General features: G+C 42.6%; 1 protein-coding gene and 1 pseudogene across 4 annotated transcripts in view; one reads left to right on the top strand and one right to left on the bottom strand.

Moving 5' to 3' along the window:
- Positions 1-25,759, top strand: part of Nell1 (neural EGFL like 1) — an 829,837-nt gene that overhangs the window by 303,582 nt on the left and 500,496 nt on the right. The gene's annotated exons all lie outside the window — the stretch shown is intronic.
- LOC114638867 lies at positions 24,094-24,849 on the bottom strand (annotated as a pseudogene). Its single transcript, XR_003713933.1, has one exon. The product of XR_003713933.1 is annotated as a mitochondrial fission 1 protein pseudogene (transcript).

Consider the following 25,759-nt stretch of genomic DNA (forward strand, 5'->3'; position numbering starts at 1 on the left):
TCTAGGAAGAATGCCAAGGCTTTAGCACTGTGTAGCTACTGTTAATTCTAGATGGATTTGCTCAAATGTACATTTTTGTTAAGCTGTAGGTTTGTGAACACACATATGCGTGCACACACACACACACACACACACACATAAAAAATAATAACTACATCTTATAAAAAGTAGCTAGAACAGGGGTTAGCTATACTTTGGGACAATTTTAGCTGTATCTCTTAAGTCAACCTTGTTCTGCATCCCTTCTCTCTAGCATATCCACCTGTGTCCCCATCACTGTCTGGGGACAACTTTGTTGTGAGCAAGGGCGATGCTATGGCTCTTAGCCAGTGGAAAACTTTCATCTTCTAGACTCACCTTGGCGAGGCACAGTGTCCTTTCACTTGTTCTATCACTGTTTCACCGCAGTCACATGCACTGTCTCCTGCCAGGATGCCTGCAATGTCCTTCTCTGTAGCCTTTGGCTGTGCTAACAGAAACTTTGAATGCCAGAATCTTTTCCCAGTCCCCAACCTCTCTATCCATAGGGTGCTTCACTGATTCCTTAATGGCGTGCTTCTAACTTTAACCAAGCAATATAATAAATATCAGGCCAACATTTCATCTATTGGTGGAATGTATGACTTTGGCTGAGAGTTCATATGTGGTGCTATGCCTCATGTAGCCTAGAATGGCCTCAAACTTTCTATGCACTTTGGTATATACAAGGTATATAATTGACATGTCTTGGGCTTCTGATCCTCTTGCCTCTATTTCCCAGCTTCTGGGAATGAAAGGAATGTAATACTATACCTAGACATAGTGGCTGGTAGCATTGTAGTGGGACATCTAGTCCTCTTTGTTTCATAGCTTGAGCCCAAAGTGGAAAGACAATGACATTTTCAAGTTGACAGGATCCTAAATGAGAGTGTTGGGCCTCTGAGTCTTTGCTTTCTTTTATCCCATGCTGGGCCTCATACCAGGGAAAGCTGGATGTGTTTTGATGACTGAGTTGCAGGATGGGCTGGATCCAGGATGCTCCCCTTTGGCAGTTTCTGAGCCCTCAGACTGCCTTTTGCATTCCTCACAAACTCCCGAGTTTAGATTCCTCTAAATTCTGTGAGCTCCAGTGTATAATGTTGAGAAATATTTAAGAACAGCCTACAGACGTTTGTAGAAAGATAACTATAAGAAAAATGGAGGCCCCGTGTATATTTTCTTGCTGTGTCAGTTGTCTTTGGGCTCTGTCCTCATCATCTTACTCATCTGCCTATCACAGGACTCATTGGTCTCTCCTAGGGAGCACACTGCCCTTTTACTGAGTCCCTGCCACACTTCAGGGCACCATTTTAACATTTGGGACCTTGGGATTTAATTACTCATTTTATGCCTTTCTCCTTGGTTGCCCTGAATTTGAGTGACAGATATCAGCAGTACTTATTGCCATATTCCCCCAAGCATATATTGACATATTAGGTATCCATGTTGGGTTAATTGAAATAACAGATACAATATATAATTAGTGAACTGCAAGATATGTTTGTAAAATTTTATATGTAGAAACTTTGTTGTAAAATTTTATTGCCTATGGAGTATACTTGTTTATTTGATTCAAATAATAATTCCAGGGAGAAGTTATTGTTGTTATTTTGTAATTTTTAATTTTAGTCCGTGGAAAACATTTTTAAACTCAGTTTTAAATTTTCTCCTTTGTATGTGTGTGTTTGTGAGTGTGTGTTTGTGAGTGTGTGTGTGTGTGTTTGTGAGTGTGTTATTCATTTGGTGGTTTGGATGAGAATGGTCACATAGGCTCATATAGTTGAATACTTGGTTCCTAGTTGGTAGAGCTTTTGGGGAAGGATTAGGATGTCCTTGTTTGAAGAAGTTTGTCCCTAAAGGTGGGCTTTGAAGTTTCAAGTGCTCATGCCATTTCCAGTTAGTTTGTTCTCTGCCTCTGTGTTAATTAGTGTTCTATTGCTGTGAAGAGACACCATGACAAAGGCAACTCTTAAAAACAAAAGCATTTAACTGGGGCTTGCTTACAATTTCAGAGGTTTAGTCCATTGTCATCTGTGGCGAGTACTTCCAGAGTTAACTTTGACTGACTTCTTGCTTGTGATTAATCATGAATGAGTCTGCCAACGTTTGTCTTTGTTTTTAATTAAGATACGTGCTATACACTGACAAGTTCCTCTGGTTATGTATATAGCCTTGAGAGACTGTCCTTGCCTGAAGGAAACGGCCTTAGTCAAATATAGATACTCTGTACCATAAGGATTTGTGGTCATTGTTTATCTCCCTGGAATTGCTCATGCTTTGTGTTGCTTGCCTTTAAAAGACACTAAGAAAATACACTTGCTCACTGGCATGGTATTGACCAGCAGCCGTCCCATACCTGTCTCTTGCATCTTCTATTTACCTTTCCTATAATCATGATCACTGCCCCAGGCATGGTTCCCACATTGACTGATTGGCAGGCCCAGTCAGTCATCATGGTGAGGTGCATGGTGGGAAGCAAGCTGACCTGGTACTGACCATCTTGTCCTACAGGCAGCAAGTAGAGAGAGACACTGGATGTGGCATGACTTTTGAAACCTCAAAGCCCATCTCCCTTTGACACATTTTCTACAGTAAATACACAGCTACTCCAACAAGGGTACACTTCCTTAATCCTTTCAAATAGTGCACTCCCTAAGCATTCAAACATATGAGCCTATGGAGGTTACTCTTGTTCAAGCTACCATATCCTCGGATTTGCAGTTAAAGATGAAGCTCTCAGTTACTGCTCAAGCACCATGCTGGCCTGCTTGCTGCCATGCTCCTGGCCATTGGAACTGTGAAACCCTGATAAACTCTTTTATAAGTTGCCTTGGTCATGGTGTCTTATCACAATAGAAAAGTAACTAAGAAAGTGCATTTGTTCGTGAAGGGCAGAGGACACCATCAGGTATTCTTAGTCACTTTCCACCCGAATCCTTTTAGACAGGGGTTTTCTCATGAATCTAGAGCAAGGCCAGCAGCCAGCACTTCTAGTAATCTTTCTGTCTCTACCTCCATAGTACCGGTACCCACATAACCATGCTGGACTTTGTATGTGCGGGCTTGGGATCCGAACATAGGTCCTGATGTTTGCACAGTGTCTTACTTGCTAAGTCATTTCCATAGCCCATCCCTATTATTATTTGGATTTTAAAAATGAGATACTGAGATTCCAATTCAAACATCCTTGCTGCAGACTTCACGCCCTGGCTTCTACAGGAAGATTTTACATAAGAGGCAGGCAAGTGAGAACATAAAGTTCACCTTAAATTGTTGTATAATTATGTTTTATAAAAAGAATTTGTAGAGTGCAGTATGGTGAGGTGAGAGGTGAGCCCATGATGAGGCATCCCTTCCCTCTGAGGTACCAGCCATAGGATGGGTACAGTGTAGAATAGAGTTTATTTAGGGTATGGGAATGGGAGTTGTGAAGGGACTAGAGGCAGAGAAAGACAGATGGGGGGGGAGAGGGAGGGGGAGGGGGAAGAAGAGGAGGAGGAGGAGAGAGAGAGAAAGCGAGAGAGAGACAGAGAGAGAGACAGAGAGAGAAGGGAGGGGGACAGGGAGAGGGAGAGAGAGGGAGAGAGAGGGAGGAGAGGGAGAGAGAGAGGGAGGGGGGAGAGAGGGGGAGAGGAAGGGAGAGAGGGAGGGAGAGAGAGGGAGGGAGAGGGAAAAAAAGAGAGGGAGGGAGAGGGGAGAAGGAGGGAGAAAGAGAAGACAGAAAGAGTGTGGAAGGGCCAAACACTCTCTTTTATACCAAGTCAGGCCTACCTGGCTATTGCCAGGTAACATTTGGACAGAGTGCAGAAGGAATGCGGACATTAATAGAAAACCCCAAACTGTAATTTATAAAGAAGTGTACCTGTCTCACAGTTGTAGAAATCAGTAGCTCATTTTCAAGAAGGCACTGTGTCACCTCCAGGAGGAGGAAGCATGGAGATGTTAGAGCCCAACTGAACCAGACTCGCTTTTATAAATCCATCTCTGTGATAACTAGTTGTATCCCCTGATAAAAACATGAATCCATCCGCAAAGGCAGAATCCTAATAGCCTAGTCTCCTGCCACAATTGTGTTTCTGATAAAGTTTTTAAAAATAATTTTAAGTCTTTATTAAGTAATACTCATGGATAACATACAATTGCTGTAATATTAAGTTTTGATGAATATGTGAGCTTTTCATTTGCTTTTCATCCCAGTGTCAGCCTCCCCTCTCCTTCCAGTCCCATCTGGACATTGCAGAAACATTTAAAACCACAGCTGACTAATATCAGTTTGGTAACTTTGCTGTGATCATGATTGAGGTAGGAAATTAAGAGTGAAAAATAAAGTATTCCTCTAATAACTCGTTATAGTTATTAAATAATTTTTTAAAAAATAAAATGATTGTGGCTACACCTAGTATACTAAAAATCATTTTACTCTCCAAAAACACTGCTTACAATTTGTAAGCCACTAATATCTACTGCCTTTTTAATGTCTCAGTGGTCTCCGTACCTCAAAACATAGAAACCACAGCTATCTATGTCATATGCCTCAAACAGTTAAGTAATTTTTTTTCCTTCCTGCTACTGCCCTTTGGAAGCAAATGATGAGAAAATAAGCACATATCAGAAATTTAATTAAGACAGCATCCATCTAAAACCCATCGGGCATCCTTGGAATCAGAACATGTCAAATATAATTTCTCATACTTGTTTCTGCGACAGCCCTGCAAAGCCAGGGCTCAGTCAAGAGTAACTTTGTAGTCACGTGACTCTGAGGAACTTGTTTTTCCTGGCTGTGCCTGCTGAAAATCTTGGGTGTGGTTGTAAACACCCATGTGAAGACTTCCCACACCAAGACTTAAAAAGGTGTTTATTGAGACTTTTCATATAAGCCAAATTCCATCATGTCCAAGAAATCTGGAACAGTAATATATGTTTTTTCCCCATTTTTATAGAAGTTAGTTTACATCACAAACATCCTCACTTTTGACCTAGAATTTGATACTCAGATTACAGGTCTCATAGCAATGTGTGTGGTTTTCTGCCTGGAGACCATGAATGGATTCTGTTTGCTGGGGAAGGGACACTGAGGGGTCACAGAACTAGTGGCATTTGGAGGTCACTTCACACAGCATAGCTTCTGCCTGTTCACTGGCATTTTGCTGCATCTTGGCCCCTGCCCGTTTTGACGAGAGGGTGTATTAATTTTCTCTCTTGATAAAGATGGTGTTTATGAACACCGGCATTAACAGCACGGGGTTTTGCAGCCCCGAGGTTAAAAGCTTTCTGCTGTCTCATTAACTCACAATGGCATTTCATTTTTAATATTATCTAAGCACCCTGGCTGGAATCATCATCGTTCAAACAGCTTTAATTTGCAGTGGCAAGCTTATCCGTGATGGATGCTCTAGAGCAGTCATTCCCAACCTTCCCAAAGCTGTGACCCACAGCTGTAACACAGTTTTTAATACAGTTCCTCATGTTGTGGTGACCCACGACCATAAAATTATTTTTGTTGCTACTTCATAACTGTAATTTTGCTAGCGTTCTTTTTCCCCCAATGGTCTTAGTGACCCTTGTGAAAGGGTCACTTGGCCTACAAACTGAGAACAGCTGGTCTAGAGAGAGACACCAGCCAAAGTAGTAGGTACTACCATGGTGGGCTTACTCTTGGCTAACTAACTTCTGTTTGAAGTAGTATGCATATCTTCTCTGGTAGGTGGGCTTCGATCTGGGTTTGAATTTTACCTGTGTGTCACTATTGCCCTTGGGCCATATACTGAATTCATGAGTCACAGTCCTCTCTCTCTATCTCTCTCTTTCCCTCTCCCTCTCTCCCTTCTCCCCCTCTCTTTGCGCCCCCCCCCATGTGTGTGTGTGTGTTTGGGTGTGTATAAATGCAAATGTATTCACATATCTGAATGTGTACATATGTGTGTATGCAGATGAGCTGGTACACCTATGCATAGCATACAGGTTTGTGTATGTTCACATGGATATCAGAGGTCTGTGTTGAATGTCTTACATTATCATTCTTCATTCTATCTATCTATCTATCTATCTATCTATCCATCTATCATCTATCTATCTATCTATCTATCTATCTATCATCTATCTATCTTTGGTGTGTGTTTGCATGTGCACATATGTGCATCTGTATTTCTATATTTTTGAGTTCTGTATGCATGTGTGCACCTGTGATTGCATGTGTGTATGCTCATGCAGGTGTATGTGGAGACAGGATGCCTTTCTTAATCACTTTCTACTTTGGTTTTTACCCAGAGTCTCTGTATGAATTTAAGATTTACTTTTGGGGCTAGAATGGCTGGGAATGAGCCACTGCAATCTCCAAGTGTCTCTGATTTCTGACCTTGGGGTTATATATATATACACAGTCACACCCAGCTTTTATAAGGGTTCCAGAGATCCAAATTCTCACTCTTATGGTTTCCCAGCGGGAACTTTACTGAATGAACCATTAGTCTAGCCCCAAGTCAACTTCTTGTCAGTAGAATAGGTACAATTCTACAATCTCATGGATTTGAGACAAATATTAATGAATGCAAATTATACATTCAGCAGCCAGCCATGTTCACATGTGGAGTATGTCCTTGTCTTTCTGGTGGTACTCAGGAAAGAATTTCTGTTGATCTGATGCTTTGCCTAGAATTTTCAAGACTTCAGAAACCATGCTATCACCTTGGTGTGACCTCTCCAAGCAGAGACCCCTTTCTCTCCCAGTAGGCCTATAAATTGTCAAGAAGACCTTGACAGATTCTCCTGCTCCCCCTTGCTCTTCTTTCATTGGTGTCTCTATCTTCTTGGTGTGATGATCTCTTTCAGCAGCTACCTGGAGGGGGATATACATTTTTTGTTTTCTCAAGGTAGAGCCACCAGTTGCCTCCCTCACATATGATGGTTTGGGCCATCATAGTCCAGGACTTCTCATTTGTCAATGTCCTTGACTAGACTATTTATTTCTTAGAGAGGTGGGTAGGCTGGGCCAAAATCAATTCCTTGTTTTGGAGTGAAAGAAACATCAGTTCTGTAAGAAGCTTCCAATACTGTGAATAACCCAAGGGAAATACAGACTTAGGATCTTGGTTTGCGTCTTAATTGTTATTTATCTGATGTAAAAGGGCAAGGAATCTTTCCAGATCATTGTGGTGTGCAGACAGCACCACTGGCTTTTCACTTCAACACCAAGGAATTCTTCCCCACACCCACCTTTTCATCCCATCTTACCAAGGAAACAAGACACACAACATCTCCTTACCCTCTTACTCTCTGGTCTTAAATGTTGTTTTCAAAATTGGTGTGTGTGTGTGGGGGGGCTATTTCTGAAACTACTGGAATCTTTGAAATTAATACAAATGTCTGTTCTTGGTGAAGTATTCTCCCCAGAAAACACAATAGCATGCGGCATATTGATAGAATGAAGGCATTCACATTTAGTGTGTTGTCTATCAGGCACGAGGTAAGAAAGTGCAGAGTGACTGGAATAAAAGTTATTATTGGCCTGGGGCTGCTCTCTGTTGAGCTAGCTGCAGCCCATGTTTGGAGACTTTGGCATGTGTATTCCACAGCCCTGCCCACTCTCCTCCCTCTACTTTCAGTTCTCTCCTGGGTCTTCCTCTTCTGTTAGAAACAAGGCAGCCAGGTTCCATCCTCTTGATATCGTCATGCTGGGATTGTGTGAGAAGAGTGTGCACAAATTAAATCTGCAATTGTAAGTGTTGCACAATTATAATTTAACAGCAAGTACTTTACCACACCTTTCAACTTCCAAATTAAAGAAAAATGAGAAAAAGATGTGGATACCCACTTAAGGAAATAACATTAAAATTACTATTGAAGTGTGGTCTGCTATCCAAGATCATTTTCATAATGCCTAGCATACACACTGGAAGGTATGAACATACTGGAAATATCCAGAGGTTGATTTGCAGACGTTGTAATAAAGCAAATGCTTCAGCTAAAGCAAGGAGCTCAGAGCCACAAGTGGCTTTAAAATCACCCATGTCGGCCTTTTTGCACAGTAGGGAAATGGCTACCTAAATAAATAATGTCAGCCACCTAAAGCTTCTTGGTGGAAAAGATTGAGCCCGTAAGTTCTCAACTGATTTATCCCCGCAGAGCCTTGTCTCAATACCTGTAATGCCTATAGCTCTGAATCACCATACAGACACTGAGTCACCTTCAGGGAAGTACATTGCTTGCTTATTGTTTTATACATGTGATGATATGAGCTCCATGCTATGCTGAATGCTTTCTGCAATGAAGGCTATCAGATTGATGCAACTTGTTCTTTTTTTAGCTAGGAAAGCTTAGTGATTGATTGACATTCATTCTTAGGTGTTTTCTGTGCATGATTCTAAGTGAAAGGACACTGAGAAAATTTCCTTTTCTGAATGTTTCTGATTTACTTCTGGCCTGTGAGATCTAGAGTAAAGCAGCGGTTGTATTATAGAATTATTTTTGATTATTTCATTTTTTGCAGATTTCACATATATATGTGCAATGTAACTTGACCATAGTCACTTTCCTTTCTCCCTCCAAATGTCAGCCTCTAACACATCCCAACTTCATGTCCTTCCCCTCTCTTTTATATATGACTCATTGAATCCAATTAGCATTGCCCATATAATTATGGTTGTGGGGTGGACCACTGAATCATCAGCAATCTTCCAGTGGCTACTTCCCTAAAGAAGAGTGAACCTTCCTCCCTCAGTAGCCAGTAAGAACCCAAAACATTTTATCTAAGGGTGAAGCCTTGAGAATACCCTTTCCCCTTTTTTGGCAGGACATTTAACTGATTTGGTCTTGTATGGTAACCTCAGCTGTGAGCACACACATGCATGAACCATGTTACGTGGCGAGGACAGCACTTCCCAGCAGTCCTCCCGATCCTCTTACCCTTATATTTTTTTTTTCTGCCATTTCTTTCTTGAAGCTCTGTCAATTGATGAACGGATAGTGAAATTTTGTTTCACAAATGGGGTGCTACTCAGCTGTAAAAAAAAAAAAGTGAAATTATGGAAGTTACCAATAAATGAATGGAACTGGAAGAAATCATACCTAGTGACCGAGTGAGGTCATATAGGCCCCCCAAAACAGAGTCCACATACCCTCTATTGTATGTGGTTCCCAGCTTCAAATCTTTTGTTTTGCGGACATGTGGAAACCAGGAGAATAGAAGTGAGCCAGTGGGAGTGGAGTTATATTGTGATATTTAAATTCATAGGATCTCGTATTTTATAGATGACCCACCAAAAAGTTTAGTACATGAGTAAAAATGCTTGTAAAGAACTAAAAGGATAAACACTAAAAATGTAGTGTGGGGGAGGGGAGCTTATAAGGATGGTTTGCTTGTATGACACTCACACTCATCCTATGTACATCCTACATTGGCAGGTCAGGAAAATTTTACGTAATCTAGTTGAACCTTGACAGTTGTTTTTAAATTATACTGCCAGCTTTCCTACTTTGGTGAGGTAGGATCCTCTCTTACTAATTTGGGATATGAAGGAGGGAAATAATAGTTAATATGGAGAAGATGATGCTGTTCCTAACATATCATTGTCCTCAAGGTGCCCTGAGCTGAGAGGTTTAATGTGTCAGAACCTAAAGAGTCTCCAACAGGCTGTTACCAGAATCTACAGCTAACAAACAGACATGGTAGGGGTGGATGTCCTAACACTGTTATCTGGTTCTTTAGATACTGGGCGTGTTAGCAAAAACCTGTGCTTCAGTTTACTGATGCAGTCATTGCACTATGATGAAGCCTTGAGACAGCCAGCCAAGACTCACTTCTGCTGGTTCCAAGACAATTTTCTTTGATGGTGGGCCCCACAGCATCCTTCCATCAACTTCTAAGTAGCTTCAGGAGATGTAGCATTATCATTCATTCATTCATTCATTCATGCATGCATGCATGCAGCAAGTACTGAAGGTCTTCTGTTCATTGGTTATTGTGAAACTGTAGAGGATCCACAGATGAGAGGACACTACTTGTGGTCCTTGTGCACATTCATCTTCTCCTTTGCAAAGAAGTAGAAGAGAGTATATACAGCGACAGAGATCACTTAGGGTGGCCTTCTCCCAGTGAAAATCAATTTCATCTAGGTTCTGCATCTTGCTGCTTAAGAAATGACTCTTCCAGTTTGCTGCAAAGAGTACCATCTCTTAGGGACAGGGTCCTGTTTGACATACTCACAATCTGATTATACATGCTATCTGAGAATGTCACATCAATAATTTGTAGTAGCCATCAGGTAGGTCCAACATTGTCTCAGACAGACTAGTGTATGTTCGCCTTGAAGGGAAGACAAATGGCCATAAGCTTCCTTAGTAAGCAGATACCCAGAGGAAGGGTTGATAGCAGTGGGCTCTGCCTGGCTGGTGAGTCCGGCTCTACAGTGCTTGGATCCTATAGAGAAGTGATCATTCATGAGCAGTCCAAATGCTCTTCACACTCATGGTAAGTCCTGGCCCTCCCTGCCCTCTCCTCCTATGGAGCCAGGCTGTTTGCTTTCAGGAGCCAGGACATAAATATTTACAAGAATGGACAGACTGCAAATCTTTCATAATGTACCATACACATGCGCTTTTTTCTTCTAGGTAGAGTATTTCAAATTGCTTTTCTTTATGTATTTATTTGTTTTTTCTTTACCAGAATAAAATATTCGTATGTTTAAAAAGAGAAATACTGCTCCATGGTATTTTTATGATGAAAGCCTACATCTTGCTTCCTCCTTCCCAGTATGTCCCTGAGAGCATTCCTGTTAAAGGTTCTTTTCAAACCGACTTCCATCTTTCCTAATGCTGTGCTCATGCTGCTATTATGTATGCAATTGTATTCATTATCTATTGCCTCTCTCTCTTTTTCTTCTTAATGTGAATGAGGATTCAGCATGCTAATGGCTCTCTCCCCTACTCTGCCTTCCTCCTCCTTTTCCAAATCTGCCAACTTAGCCAGAACTCACTGGAAGCTTCAGGTGAGGTTTGAACAGTATGTATTCAAGGGTGTGATCCCTAGCGCTGGCTGTCACAGTTCAGGATACACTGCTCATATTCTGACCTGTCAGCTAAGCCAGCATGCTAGCTATTTAAAAGTTAGGATCATAGGTTTCACCCTCTTCCAAATCAAAGTGATTATATTTGCAGTCTCAATGGAAAGTGAAATCAATATATGTAAAATGCCTGGATCGGATACCTTAAAAAATAAACTAAGAAGAGGCAGGCAGCTAGAGAAGTGCTTTAAAAACACAGATACCATAAACTGACTTAGCACAATATATATCTTTAAAGATTTTTCAACTCTGTATTTGTATATAAGCACATGCACACACACGCACAGGCACACACTCTCAGCAGCCTGCATAGTCCGGAAGAAAACACTGGATCTTCCATAGCTGTCCATAAAAGTGTTGTAACCCAGTGAGGGTGTGAGTGTGGGAAGCCAACTTGAGAAAATAATGTGTGTTCTTAAGCACTGAACTATCTATATCTCCAGCCCGAAGACAGTATTTTTTTAAGTAAAGAATTTATAATGCATGCAAAAACACTCCTGTCTCTCCATCCCAGAGTTAAAAACAAAAATCCCGGCAAATGATGCTTTTGTTGCCCAGCTTTGATCATGCTTCCTTCTGGAGACTTCCACTTCAGTGGCCCATCCCCCTTTCTGTTCAGTCTTTCTCTGATCAGGAACAATACCATTGATTATGCTTCATCTACTTAGTAAACCACAATCACACCGCAGCTTTCCTGCCTTGAAATTACGACCAAATCACCTTGATTGGGGTTTTCAGTATTCCTGATTCCTCCCTCACACATTTGCAGACATTTTCTGGGTTTATTTCCCCAGATGGCTAATCTCACTGATTGTTCATAGGTTTTATGTGTCTAATTCACAGGTGACAACCTTATTTCTCCTATCTTTGCCTTCTCTATGATCTAAACTTAAGAATGTCCTTTATAGTGAAGCCTCAAGGCAATTCTGCCCAGCCAAAATTTACTTGCCATGCAGTTTCATGCCTCCCTTCCTGTCACTCTTTGGGTGGTGGGAATACAAGTTGAGAACATGGAGTTTAGGCTGTTAGGTGTTGTTTATTAGAGACCACTGCTTCTACAGGGAAGATGGAGGAAGCAGGATGGGACTATGAGAAAAAAGTGATTGTTGCAATACCACAAAGATGAAGTATAGAGTTGTGTTGCAATTGTTTGGGCCATAATGATCCAGACCATTCTTCTTCTACCTGTTCCCCTCCTCAGATGTGCACTGCTCACAGAAGAGCATGTTTTTAGATCGGACTCTTTTCTGAAGCTCAGGCTGTCAGCCAGAGGTGTGTTCAGCACCCATAAGTTGCAACTGGATACCCAGTTCTTTCTCAAAGAGAGTTATTAAGTGTTTGGCTTTGTGTTTAACACTCCAGCTCCCCAGTGAACACACTCGTGAGGTTAATTCTCCCCCACCAGCCCCAGAAGTCCAAGAGCACACCATCACTGCTCACGCTCCTTATCTCCAGCATTTAGTGCATGATGGACACTCAACGTCTCTTTTAGTAAGAATTTCACAAATGATTATAAAGCCAGTTTAAATCCTAGAGTTATTTCTATCACTGGAGCTGTCAATTGTAGCTGAAGGATAGAAACTCATTTTTCTGAGCCCCTCTTGGGTGCCAATCATTCTGATATGAGCTTTATATCTATAAATTAATTTAACCTTCACAAATGCTTCGTGAAGAGAGATATTGATCTCTGTTTACAGTTGGAGAGATGCAGAGGGCCTGTTGGTCTGCATTGCTTTGCCTTTGTGGGTAAGGCTGGACTTCTAGGCTCTGTATTCAAAATGCTTTTAAGGGTTGGGGTAGGGACCTGTGCTTTCTTTGTTTACCTTATATTTTAGTTATTTTGCTATTGTTTTGATAAAATACCCATAACTAAGCAACTTGTGAGAGAAAGGACTTATTTTGACTTATGTTTCCTGTTACACACAGTCCACCTTGACAGGTAATGCTTGCCAGGAAGAACATAAGCTGGCTTGTGACATTGCTGTGTCACATTGTCACATTCCATCAGAACTCAGGAAGCAGAGGTTGACCATAAAGTAAGCCTGGTTACACAGCTTCAAATCCTGTCACAGTAGTCCACTTTCTTCAAGAAGGCTCTGCTTAATTATTCATAACCTTCTGAAATAGCACCACCAACTGGGGACCAAATGTTCAAACATGTGAGCCCACAGGAGATATTTCACATTTAAGCCACATGACCATATTGAATCCAAGTTGAGTATTATGGTAGACACTCTTCTTGTCAGTTGCTGCCCTATCAAGAATGGTCTGTTCTATCCAGAATGCTGTTTCTTACAGCATCCTGGATTCACACATCTACCTAAGCTTTGCTCTCTCTTATCAAAGCTTGAGGCAAATCCCTCCGACATGATGACTACGGTCAGACCTATTTTTCTTGATAGTTTTCTATCTAAGAGCCCACTTTTCCTTATAGATCACCTTCCTTTCTCTTCAATCCAGGCCACTGTGTTGTAACGGGATATGAGGAGCCCACTTGCTCCTCATCCTGTAGGAGTCATTGGCCATCATCTCTTAGGAACAGCCCATCATCTTTTGTCTCTTTCGCATCCCTACTTTTGCTTTAATATAAGCAGGACCCTGCCCACCCTCTGGGATCTGCTGGCTTTTATAGTCCATGGTGGAGAGGTTACTCAGGTTCCCACTCTGGCTGCAGAAATAGTAGAGAAGTTTAGAATTGATTCAGAAGAAGATGGGGAAGTCATCTGTCTAGCTTCCAGTTATATGGCAGATGGTGAAACTTAAGAATAAAAACTTGAACTGTGTAAGTTGCTCCCAAGGAGGTAAGCCACCATCAGGATGTAGCAGCAGGGTCAGTGCTAAGAGCACTTAGCAACTATAGACCTGGCTGGAGAAAAGGGTGTCATCCATGGGTGGTGTAAATCAACTACGTGCATGCATAGCATGCATTTATCCTGTAACACTAGGGACTGGCGTTGTGAGGAGACCACAGTGTTGTCTCTGAGGTCAGAGTCCATGAATCTGAAGTCAGAGCCTACCAGCCATGTGAGTGTCAGCAAGTCCCTGCCTCCATCTGTGTCTCTGACTCTCTTCGACTGAGTGAGAAACACACGGTAGCTAACTCCATGAGTGAGCTGCTGCAGGGATAAAGTGAGCCACATGCTGTCTACGAAGGATAGCCTAGTCTCTCTTTTTAAAATAAGAAAGTTAACTTTTATTTTACATGAACGAGTGCTTTGCCTACCTACATGTAAGTACACCATGAGTGGTAAGTGCCTGAGGAAGCCAGAAGAAGGCACTGGATGCCCCAGAACTAGAGTTACAGACTCATGAGCCATGTGCGAATGTGTGGAAAAGACCCCAAGTCTTCTGCAAGAGCAGCTAGTGCTCATAGCTTAGTGCTGCCATCTCTCCAGCCATGTTTTGAAACAAACTTCAACCCCATTATAAGAACAACATAGAATGGCCTGACCACTTAGTCCTCCCAAAGACTAGACCACCAACCAAGGAGTGTACCTGGAGGGATCCTTGCCTCCAGATACATATGTAGCAGAAGATCACCTTGCCTGACAGCAATGGGAGGGAAGGCCCTTGGTCCTGGGGAGGTTGATGCCCCAGTGTAGAGAGATGATGGATTGGTCATACAGGAAAGTGTGGGTGGGTAGGAGAGCACTCTCATACAGGAAAAGGGGAGGGGGAAGGGCAGATGTGGGATGGCGGGTTGGTAGAGGGGTAACCGGGAAGTGGGATATCATTTGAGATGTAAACAAATGGAATGACTAATAAAAAAACGTTTTAGATTTATGGAAAAATTTCAAAGATACCACATAGAGTTGAAATTTTCTTTACTGTTGGTATTTTACATTATTATGATATAGACCTACGTTGTTTTATTGGCTTAGCCAAAGTCTATACCTCTGCTTCAATTCCCTGAGCTCTGGCCTTCTGTCTTTTATCCTTTGCAGTCCCAGTCTTCAAATCTCCTGAAGGCATTTATGCCTTACTTGTTGCTGCTGCCACTGCAGGTGCTAAAGGATACCAATGACAATTCTTTAGAATACCCGCCCCCCCCCATTCCCATCACCCCAAAGCTTGTCTCACTATTACATCTCTAATATGTTTGGGGACAAAACCTAACAGATAGTTATTTTCTACTTTGGATTAAAACCTAACGTACTTCTTGTCATCTGTGATCGTGCCAACTTTGGCACATAGGGGCTGTTGGAGTTGACTCCTCCATTGTTGGAGATTTTCAAGTTGGCTTAACTCAGTGAAAATTGTTCAGTTGGATTTGATACAACAGGCACCTGGGGTTCGGCGCAGGGGGTTGCCCATGTTCACTCTGCCTCTGGCTATGCTTGGATTCTTCCTTTTGGCAGCCGTGTCAAGCGCTGTGCCCTGCAGGTCTCACTAGTGTCTGAAATGCAGTTGTTGGGGTAGCGCCAAGCTTGCTCGATTTGTTTCCTTATCTCCCCATTCACATTGTAAATTCTCTTTGAACAACGGGGGACTTTCTACCTAGGACGGATCTGTGAAGAAATGTAGCATAATGCACCATGTCTTCAGCCCACAATGCTGGCATTCCTCAGATGGCCTGGGATTTGTTTGTTTGTTCGTTTGTTTGTTTTCTAATTGAGCACCTGGCAGGCTTACTTCTCAGGTAAGTTTTACAGTTGTAGGGCTGATGGGCTCATACTTCAGTGCTTTCTTAAGTCTTGTTTTGAGCACTGCTGGCTCTGTGATTATCTGTGCATAGAATGCTGGCACCTTGAGGACTGTGAAGTCCCCCAGGGCACAGACTGTTGCAGCACAGACTTGTGAGTCCGTGGTGCTTCGTTAGCAGCTGAGTAATGTCACTGAAATGAATGAGGACCGTACACTGGAAAATCGACTCATTTATTCACATAGCTTGATGGGACTGTGGTTTCCTAATCAAGCTTATGCGATACAATTATATACACTTACGGAAAGACACTGCCCCCTGTTATTTTTAAGCTTATTTTAGGGTTTGGTTTTTTTTCATGTTTTTAATGGAAATAGAACTACATCACTGCCCTCCTCCCTACAGCCCCTTCCAGTTATTCTCTCTCAACCTCCCCTACCCTTAAGTTCGTTCGTTCTTTCTTTCTTTCTTTCTTTCTTTCTTTCTTTCTTTCTTTCTTTCTCTCTCTCTCTCTCCCTCCCTCCCTCCCTCCCTCCCTCCCTCCCTCTCTCCCTCCCTCCCTCTCTCCCTCCCTCCTTCCCTCTCTTCCTCCCTCCCTCCCTCCCTCTCTTCCTCCCTCCCTTCTTTCCTTTCTTTTTCTTTCTTTGGTGATATTTGTTACTTATGTGTGAGTGTGTTTACAAATGTATAAATAGAACCCCCTGAATCTGTTTTTTGTTGTTTGTGCGTATATGGTTTCAAAGATGAGCATTCTCACTTTCCATTGGTCAGCCAATAATAGAGTTCAAGTCTTTCTCCTAGCTGTCAGTAAGTAGTCGCTTGTAGTTCTTGTCCAAGGGGTGTGACCCTGCAAATTTTTCTTTCTTCCCCATTGACATGCCTACTGATACTGCCATTTTTATGATCTTGCTTGTGCAGTCATTTCTAGGAGAGACAGTTTGACTGCAGACTTCCTGGTATTTAACTGTTACAATTTTCCCTCCTCCTCTTCTGTGATGTTCCCTAAGCTATAGATGCAGTAGCTGTGATGTAGACATATTCACTGTGGTTGGACTTCCTATAATCCATTGTTCTCCACACTGTGTTCAGTTGTGGTCTTCTGTGATTGGCTATTTGTTGCAAAAAGAGGCTTCTAAGATGAGGAGTGGCAGCCAGACTTACCTGTGGGTTTAAGGATAGGGTTTAGAATGTGGGAAGAAATTATGTTGACTCAGCAAAGTTGGGGTAATGGATTCTTTTCTAAGGTTCATAACATCACTGCCCCAGGAGACAGGCTGGGTGTCCAGTTCCGGTCCCCTGTGCTTGTAGCAACAATTGCCTCAATTTTGGTTCTTGATTTCCTTGCGTAATTGTTCTTCATTACAGTTGTCAGTGTTTCTCCTCTCCATCTTATGACTATGTTACTAAAAATTGGGGGGACTCTTTTTTCATATGATGGCATGGAAATCAGGGTCCGCTCTTGGAATTATAGTCTCCTTAAGAAGAGCATTTAAAAGACTACCATGGAGCTCAGGGGCAAATCTCTTAGTCTACAAGAAAGAAAATCAGGGTAGATAAGCTATAAATCTCAGCAGCTACACAGAGGAGGGGAATATAAAAGAGAAGGGGGAAGTCACGTTATTTGGGTTAAACTATCATGGAGTTCAGGCATAAGGTTGCAGGCAACACGTGGAGAGGATTGGAACTTCAGAGAAAGAAGGAAGCCCAAAGTAGAAGAGGAAGCATTCTTAGAGGCGAGATGGAAACTGAGGAAGAAACCTTACTTTTTTTCTGAGTAATTCTGAATAGCAGGTAGATTCATGAGGCCCCACATGTGTGACTTTGTTAGCTCCTGTGCTAGGGGCAGGGATTGTAGGAAGGAAAGGCATATTATCTTGTTAAAGGGATGATTATTCTGCCTGCCTCTTTAGTGTGGGTTAAGGTGAGCAGGCTTCCTAGGTGTAGTTTCTTAACCATGTGACTGACCTCTTGGAGGGAACATTCAGTGTTCACCCAGGCCAGAGATTCACCTTCTTGACCAGAGGACCTGATTCTTCCTAGGGGTTCTTAACTCCTGCTGCATTATTTGTTTACTTTATTACACTCTGCACATTTTCAGACCTCGGCACCTGTTCTGATAGTGTCACCTCCTGTTATGCTTAAAGCCTTTTGACAAAATTTCTTGCTATTATCCAAGTTACCTTCTTTGTAACAGAGATATGCTGTTAGGTCTTCAAGGTGTAGCATGAATGTGTCAGCTTTATTTATTGCTGAGAGCATTATTTACTGAATGCCGAAAGAGGCAAGCCTCTTCAAGTTCTAGGGTGACAGTAACTAGGTTTGGAAAAGGGAGAGAGAAGAGACTCATCCCTGCAGTTGGAATTGGAACTGTGGCTACCGTACAGGAACAGATGGTGAAGCGGCTATGTGGTCATAGTGGCTCCAACCTGCTGGTGACCGGTGATCAATGCTCCTATCTAGGAGATATTGGCCTGATAATACATTAGTCTTTGAAGGTCAAGTCTTTTCTCCTTTCACCATTTTCTTTAACCTGTTACCCTGAAATGACTTTGTTTCATGGATTTTTGTTATTGTTGTTGTTTTTGGTTTTGTTTTGTCCCATGGCTGAATCAATGGAGTCGTGTAAAGGTCAGCTTTTGATAGATACCCTTTGGTTTGTAATGGATTCTGTAAGGCTCATATTCAAGATTTCCATTCTCCCCTGGTCCTTTCTTCTTCCCCAATGGACAATCAATTCTAGAGTCCCATCTGTGCTTTTCTTCTAAAGGATGCTCTTACAGGTGTGAATGATGTTGTTCAGGAAAACATGCCATTGACGTCTTTTAAGGCAGGTCTGTCCTGTTGGTGACAGTAGGTCTTGTAACCCCCAAACATCCAGTAATTGTCCTTGCACTGTTTCCATTTCTCAGTGGGTCTTTTGCTACATAAATAGCCCTTCTACCTCTGTTTTTGGAATGCAATGTATAGTCCTTTTGTGTCTGAGCTGAAGGTTTCCATAGCACTTGCTTTTTGTGCTTCTGCTATTGGCAAAACGTGGCTGTACTGACAGGTCTTATCTCAGGAAGAGGTGGCCACTGGGGTGCTTATGTGCATAATTGGACAGTCCTGGATGGATACCAGGTAGTGACTTTGTGAGATTCTAACTTCCTGTTTCTCTTGTGTGTTAGAATGGACAGGTTCGTTCAGGCCAAGATGGGTATAATTAAATGTTTTCCTTCTAATGATAATTCAGTTTAGACTTAATTCATCCACTTTCTCACTTACAATCACTGAAAATGAACCAATTAACTAGAGGGGCCCTTAGGGCAAGTCAGATCTGAACATACTTCTTCCTGCTACTTTGGAAGCATTTGGCTGGGTGTTGTTCTGGGGAAATATCAGCTTCTTATGCTTTAAAATGCCAATAGCAGGGATGAAAAGATGACTTGGTGCTTAAAAGAGGGCCAAGTTTGGCTTCCCAGAATTTGGACTACTCATAATCTATAACTTAAGCTCCAGGGACTCCAAGGGCCGTGGCCTGTGTGAGCACCTTGTATGTGGACACACACACACACACACACACACACACACACACTTAACTTTAAAATAAAAAATCAGAGGCCAATAACTCCCCTAAAGAATTGGGGCCCACCATGACCTGGTTCTACCATCTTCCTCATGCTCCTTCTCCATTCTTACCCACAGAATGCATTGTTCTAGACATATTGAAAGTCATGGTTCTGTGACACCCTTGCCCAGCTCTTTAGTTCCTAATGTCTTTGTGCACGATGGCATCCTATCTCTTCTTTCTTGTCCTTGATGTAATTTCCCTGCTTCTCACCAACAGCAAATAAAACCCTATTTTGTGTTCAGGGCCTTGACATAATCTTTTCCCTCTCTGCCTGTACAACTGACCTCATATCATGAGACATCTGTGTTTGTTACATTCATGGACTTTCCGTATTTGGCCATCTGAGGCCCATGTGTCAGTGTAAATTAATGTCTTTTTTTTCCCACAAAGGAAATATCCTATGTCATTACAGTATATAAGCAGCAGAGAAGGTGTCTGTTGAATACTTGAAGTATGCCTGGTGTAAGTGCTGAACTGAGATTTTACTCTTCTCCGTTTTAATGAGCTGACTAACTTAGTTGCTCCTGTTGTACTGGGCAGTGCAGGTGTGGAGCAGCAGCTGTAAAGCTAGCCTAGACCAGCCTGGGAGGCCTGATGAAAGCACAGCCCCTTCGAACCCCTCCCTGGGTTTCTGAACCAGTGGATCTGTCTGGGGTTATGGCCTCATAATTTGCATTTCCTGGAGGCTCCCAGGAAATGCTGCAATTTCTTTTTGGAAGATTCACAGTTTGCACAGTTTATACATAAGTGACATAGACCAGTATCAACAGGTTTGCCTTGAAGCAGCATGGCAAGCCTGTCTGTCATCCCAGCAATTGGGATGTGGAGGTAGGAAAATCAGTGGTTTGGGTCATCCTTGGGCACATAGTGCGTTGTGAGTCAACCTGGACTACATCAGACCCTGCCTTGGAAAAGATAAAGGAAAGAATATGGTTTACTGGAGACAGCCTTACTCCTTCATTTACAAGTTATTTAATTATTTATTTTGCTTTTACCCTGTAGTGGGAGAGAAGAACAATCACATCAATACCCAAATAAATACTTGTAAAGGCAAAAACCCGGTGCTGACTGTAGAAAAGGTGGGTATTCCTTGTCTCTAGTCTACAAAAACAACTTAGTCCTTTCTGTAACCTCAGCCCTATGACAGCGTCCTGTGGAGAATGAAGAAATGAATGAACATGGACACAGAATATTGGACTGGTTCCTCTGAGCAACAATGTGGCTTTCACTTATGATACATTGTTGCAGGCTTTCCACAGGTTTAAAAATGTTTAGAATTTGATCATGGATGAAAGATAAGTAAAGGGGAAAAGGGCTGTGAGACTGAAGTGGTGCCATCCAAAGGGAAGGAACGCTGTCTGATCTGTTCACTACCTATAGTGGCAGTAGTGTATTTTATACTGGAAATCTGTTTTATCCTAGGGCTAACAGGACAGGCTTCTCTCCAGACTAGGGACACCACTCTGTACCTCTCTCAGAGAGCATCTGGGGAGCTTTGGATGGCTCATCTTGATACTTCCTCTAGGCCATTGAAGTCACACTGCACTGGACAATTTCAAAGTCTTACGACTAGACCCATTAAAATGAAGGTTGTGAACTTTCTAGAGTCCCGTTAAAGTGAAGGTTGTAGTCTTTAAGCATTTTCTCCTTTTCTTTTCTTGTTTCACGTGGCTTATTTGTGCAAAACAGGTTCAGAACAATCTATATATCTGCACTGAGAGGTTGTTTATATAAATGGGAATTTGCCATATTTAATCCTAAAATGTTTTCAAGATTTATTAATTTATTTTATTTCAGTGTATGAGTGCTTTGTCTAAATGTATGGATGTGCAAGATATACATGCCTGGTACTCATGGAAACCAGAAGAAGGCATCAGATCCCTTGACACTGGAGTCACCAAATGTGAGCTGCCATGTAGGTCCTGAGAATCAAACCCTAGTCCTTTGGACCAGCAGCCAGTACTCTTAACATCTCAGCCATCTTCCCAGCCCCACCAGTTACTGTCGATCTATAATTTCCTCTTACTTTATACATTAGCAGAGTGGTTAATTAGGTAACCCTTGACCTTTTAATTTCTCTCTTCCCAATTCTGGTATATTCTTGGGAAGGTCACCTAGAGATTGTGTATGTCAGTTTGCATTCTGGACTCTGTTGTTGATCTGCTGTCATGACCACTAACTTCCTTGTGAGCTTTTGAGAACTGTTTTCTCACCCTGGGGTTACAAGTGTGTGTCCTTAGCCTTTGTGTATGGGTGGTAGGGATTAAACTCAGGTCCTCATGCTTGCACAGTAAGCACTTTACTAACTAGGCCGTCTCCCAGCCCTCTCTTTTAGCCATGCAATACCTTGTTTCAGTGCCAGCTCTTCAGGTATCTTAGGTACTTACTCAGCTCCCAGGCCATACTTAGCTCTTGTTCTCATCACGGTTGGACTTAGATACTGAACTTAAAGTCTTCAAATGACACACTTGCCTTCTTGCATCTTCCTTACATCGATAAGATATTTGGGTCAAGGACTTTTTCTTACACCTATTGCTGTTTCTAGCATTGCAACTAGGCTAGAATAGGTTTCAATAATAAGTTCAATGACTCACATAGCCTTCATGGTTCCCAGAAGAAGATACTTGGCCACTGGGATGGAAAGCCTCAGTGATAGATTCTGTTTCTTTGCTAAAGCTCTGTACAAGCTGTGGACACACAGGGCTGTGGGAGGCAAGCATTGGACAGACCTATTAAACTGCAGCAATAGAGGACACACTGCTGTCACTGCTCTATGGCCACAGTGTGATCAGGTGTCTGGACCTGGTCCTTCGGATTGTAAGAAAGTGACTGGGGAATACAGATTTCCTTTCTGTCAGCCCTGTTGTTGGCTCAGGCTGGTTCAGCGTGGCAGGTACAGTATATCATGTCTACCCTGAAGCAAAAGACATCCTGGGTGCTGATGCAGAGATAAGAGCGATGTGGAAGGCACTGTCTTTTCCCTGGCTAGGGCCAGAGATGGATATTTTTTGTGACTCTCGAGCTGCATGTGGAAATTTTTTACCGAGTAAGTTTACCCCAAGAATGCTCAGATCTATTATTTACCAAATGGCTCAGTGAAAGATGGATGCACCGTGGTCCTTCCTCATTTTTCATGTGCAGAGGCTGCCTCCCAATCTGCTCCATGTCCTACTTCATTTTAAGTGCTTCTAATGTTGGGACACCTCCACCCTCCTCAAGATGATTTAAGCACTGGGAAGTAGTCTGGAAGATTTTGCTTTTCTTTTTGCTTTTAATTGATCTTTAGGAGGCTTTATTTCCCTGAGGGTGGTAGAGAGCTATGTGAGAGTCTGAAGTGAAAGTCTAGGTTGGAGCTCTCGTTCTAATAGGAGCTACCTCTGTGACTGTGGACAAATGGCTTAACCTTTCTTAGCCTCATGTTCATGCCCTTTGAAATGTAAGTGATTGTAATTGCTCTTCTGAGCTCCCAGAATATGTTAATCTGGCTAAGGCATTTTAGTTATAAGGCAGTGGTTCAAAAACAGCATTTCTTTCCCTCTGGATGAGGAAGGGATGTTCATCAGAATATAGGGTGCACAGGGAATGTAGACTCCCAAGCACTGAGTAGGGTGTGGCCACACTTCAAGACTGCCTTCTAGCCTGGAAGATGCAGTGGAGTAAGAATAAAGGAATATTCCCTGAAAGGTAACAAGGGTTACATTGTATCTGAGTTGAGACAGAGTACAGCAAGAGCAGGAAAGAGGATACCTTGTGGTTATTCTTTCTTGTCTGATGAGAGGAGATATTGCAGGGGAGGAGACATATCTGGAGATGTTTTGGGCTGTCACAAGCTCAGGAGAGAAAAGGGCTATATCAGGCATCCAGTCAGTAGAGAACAGGGATGCTGTAACCACTCTGCCATATATAAAGCAAGCTCATCACCACAAAGAATGTAGTTTTGATCATCCAGTGAGGTGGAGGAGAAGCAGTGAGACCTCCAGGCTGATCAAGGCCGGCTTTTGTGAGACATGGGAACTTGTGAGGTGTGAAAACTTTCCTGGGTAATGGGCCTGTGGCTGGTTCTTGGTTCTTCCAGGATCTGTCTTTGCAGGCATTGTGCCAAGTTTCAGGTTTAATGAGCCCAGTATTTTCTTTCTGCATTCACTTTCTCTAGACCTTAAACCCTTCTCTTCATGTTATTTCTTTCATGTTATGTCTCTTGTATTAACAGATCCTGAAGGTTAAGAATTTGGACTTCATGGGTGGAATGCCCATTTTGAACCCTGCTGTGCCATTTATACACCACTCAACTGCAGATGAATATTTGAGTTTTAGCTAATACCAGTACAAACTGGAAATACTAACATGTATCTTCTACAATTTTAGATCAATAAAAATGTTGAAAGAATAAGATGATATATCAGCAAAATAGTTCCTGATTTTTTTTTTTACTCCCATTTCATAAGGCTTAGCAGAGGTTAACAATCGGTTTATGTAATACATACCAAACCCAGAACACTCCAAATTACTGTGTGATTCTCCACCATTTCAACTCAACAAACCAAAGCTTTTGTTTCATGCCAGATACAAAGCTGAGGTGTGAAAACCACACATACCCAGATCAGCTCAGAGGCGTGAGGGCTATTCAATCCCTGTATCATCTGATGAATCAATAGCTATGGTGGCAGCAGTCTGGGATGGCTAATTCTCTAATGTCACCAAAAAAGAAAGCTTCATTGTTGTTGTTTTCATTATTACACTTTACTATTTATTATTTATTTTTTTCCCAAGCCACGGCCCAATTTTTTTTACACTCATTGCAAAGCATGACAGGGTTAAACGACAGGTACAGGTGACAGGAGGCTGGGGGTCATGGAGACTGTAGAGGTGGATGACAGGGGTGCAGGAGGAAAGGGAAGGCGATGGTGAGGATGGACAGGCCCCTCTTCCAGTGTCCCCCGGGCTCCCAGGTGTCCAGGGGCAGAGAGCAGGTGAGGCTGCCTTCAAGATTTGGACTTGGAGACAGCCAGTCCAGTGAGTCCAGCCAGGCCCGCCACACCCAGGGCCATGCCACCAACGATGGCCATGCCTACCAGTCCATCTTTCTTCATGGCCTTGTCAATCAGGCGTTCCAGCTCCTTGGCCTGGTTGTTCTGGGGCTCAGTCTGTAACAGTCCTCGTACATACTTCAGAGCCTTCTCATACTCCTTGAGCCGGTAGTTGCCCACTGCCAGGTAGAAGACATAATCCCGCTGTTCCTCTTTGCTCCCTTTGGGCAACAGCTCCTCCAACAGCGTGATGCCTCTACGGATGTCATCATTGTATTTGCTTCGAACCAGACACCAGGCATATTCAAACTGCGTGCTCTTGGACACAGTGCCAGCTGCCTGCTCAGACTGAAATTTCCTTTCAAAATTCTTCAGGTCCTCCACAGATACCAGCTCGTTCAGCACGGCCTCCATGGCCACCGCCCCTGCAAGCCTCACACTAAGGTCTCTACTGGGCCACGGTCTCCATGGTCCAGTAGCAGGGGCGGAGAGGCACTTCCGGCCCAGTTTACTATTTAGAAAGCTAGTTTTTAAGAGGTGACCAGCAGATACCAGGAGAGTTTTTGAAAGCAGAAACCCCTCATTGTCTAGATCAGGGTTTACCTCTTGAACCTTCTCCCTATCTAAGCTGCTTGTCCTCCTTGCACATCCTTCTTTGGCTTCATCTGATCTACATACCTGGAGGGGTCCACTCCTTCTTGCCTCTCTCCACTTTTCCTGCCTTGCCAAATAAATTTGTGCAGAAAAGATATCCCTGTGTGAGGAACACTTAGAGTATACTCCTCATGGCCTCTGCCTCCTTAGAAGGGATACCCCTGCAGGAAGCTCAGAAAACTATCAGTTTTTGTAGTTCATATTGTGGATCAGCTGGATTTTACACCAGACTGTGGTCATCTATAGAGCTATTGGAACTGATTCACCCTTGTGATGAGCACTCAGAAACCCATCTTGGGGAAGGATTGGCTGCCTGAGAGTGTAGAAGGAAACACAGTTCTAACAAACAACAACGACAAAACTTAATTTATAGACGGTCTTCAAAAGGCCATCCAAAGTACAGATGTTTCTATAGCAAGTCAAGAGTTAGGGCTCATTTATAACTGTAACTTAGTGAGTTATTGATATGGAGCAGAGGTAAGTGTGGGTTTGCACACCCCCTGTTACAGCAGATCTTAAACCTGATCGAACACACTCAGCTCAACTTGGAATTATCAGCTTGGATTAGTGGGGCTGGGACAGGAGCTGTGGTACACCTGTGAGGAGAGCGTCTTAAACTTGCCCATGTCTTTCATGTTCATCTGGGAGTATGAAATTTGAGTGGCTGATAATTCATTATGGCTTATAGACTTTTGGTTAATTTTTATTCTTTCTCCCAAACAACTTTAGTGCCTCAGGTAGTTCCTTTACT

Source organism: Grammomys surdaster, unplaced genomic scaffold, assembly GCF_004785775.1.
Source record: "Grammomys surdaster isolate TR1022 unplaced genomic scaffold, NIH_TR_1.0 125635, whole genome shotgun sequence".
NCBI classification, from domain to species: Eukaryota; Metazoa; Chordata; class Mammalia; order Rodentia; family Muridae; genus Grammomys; species Grammomys surdaster.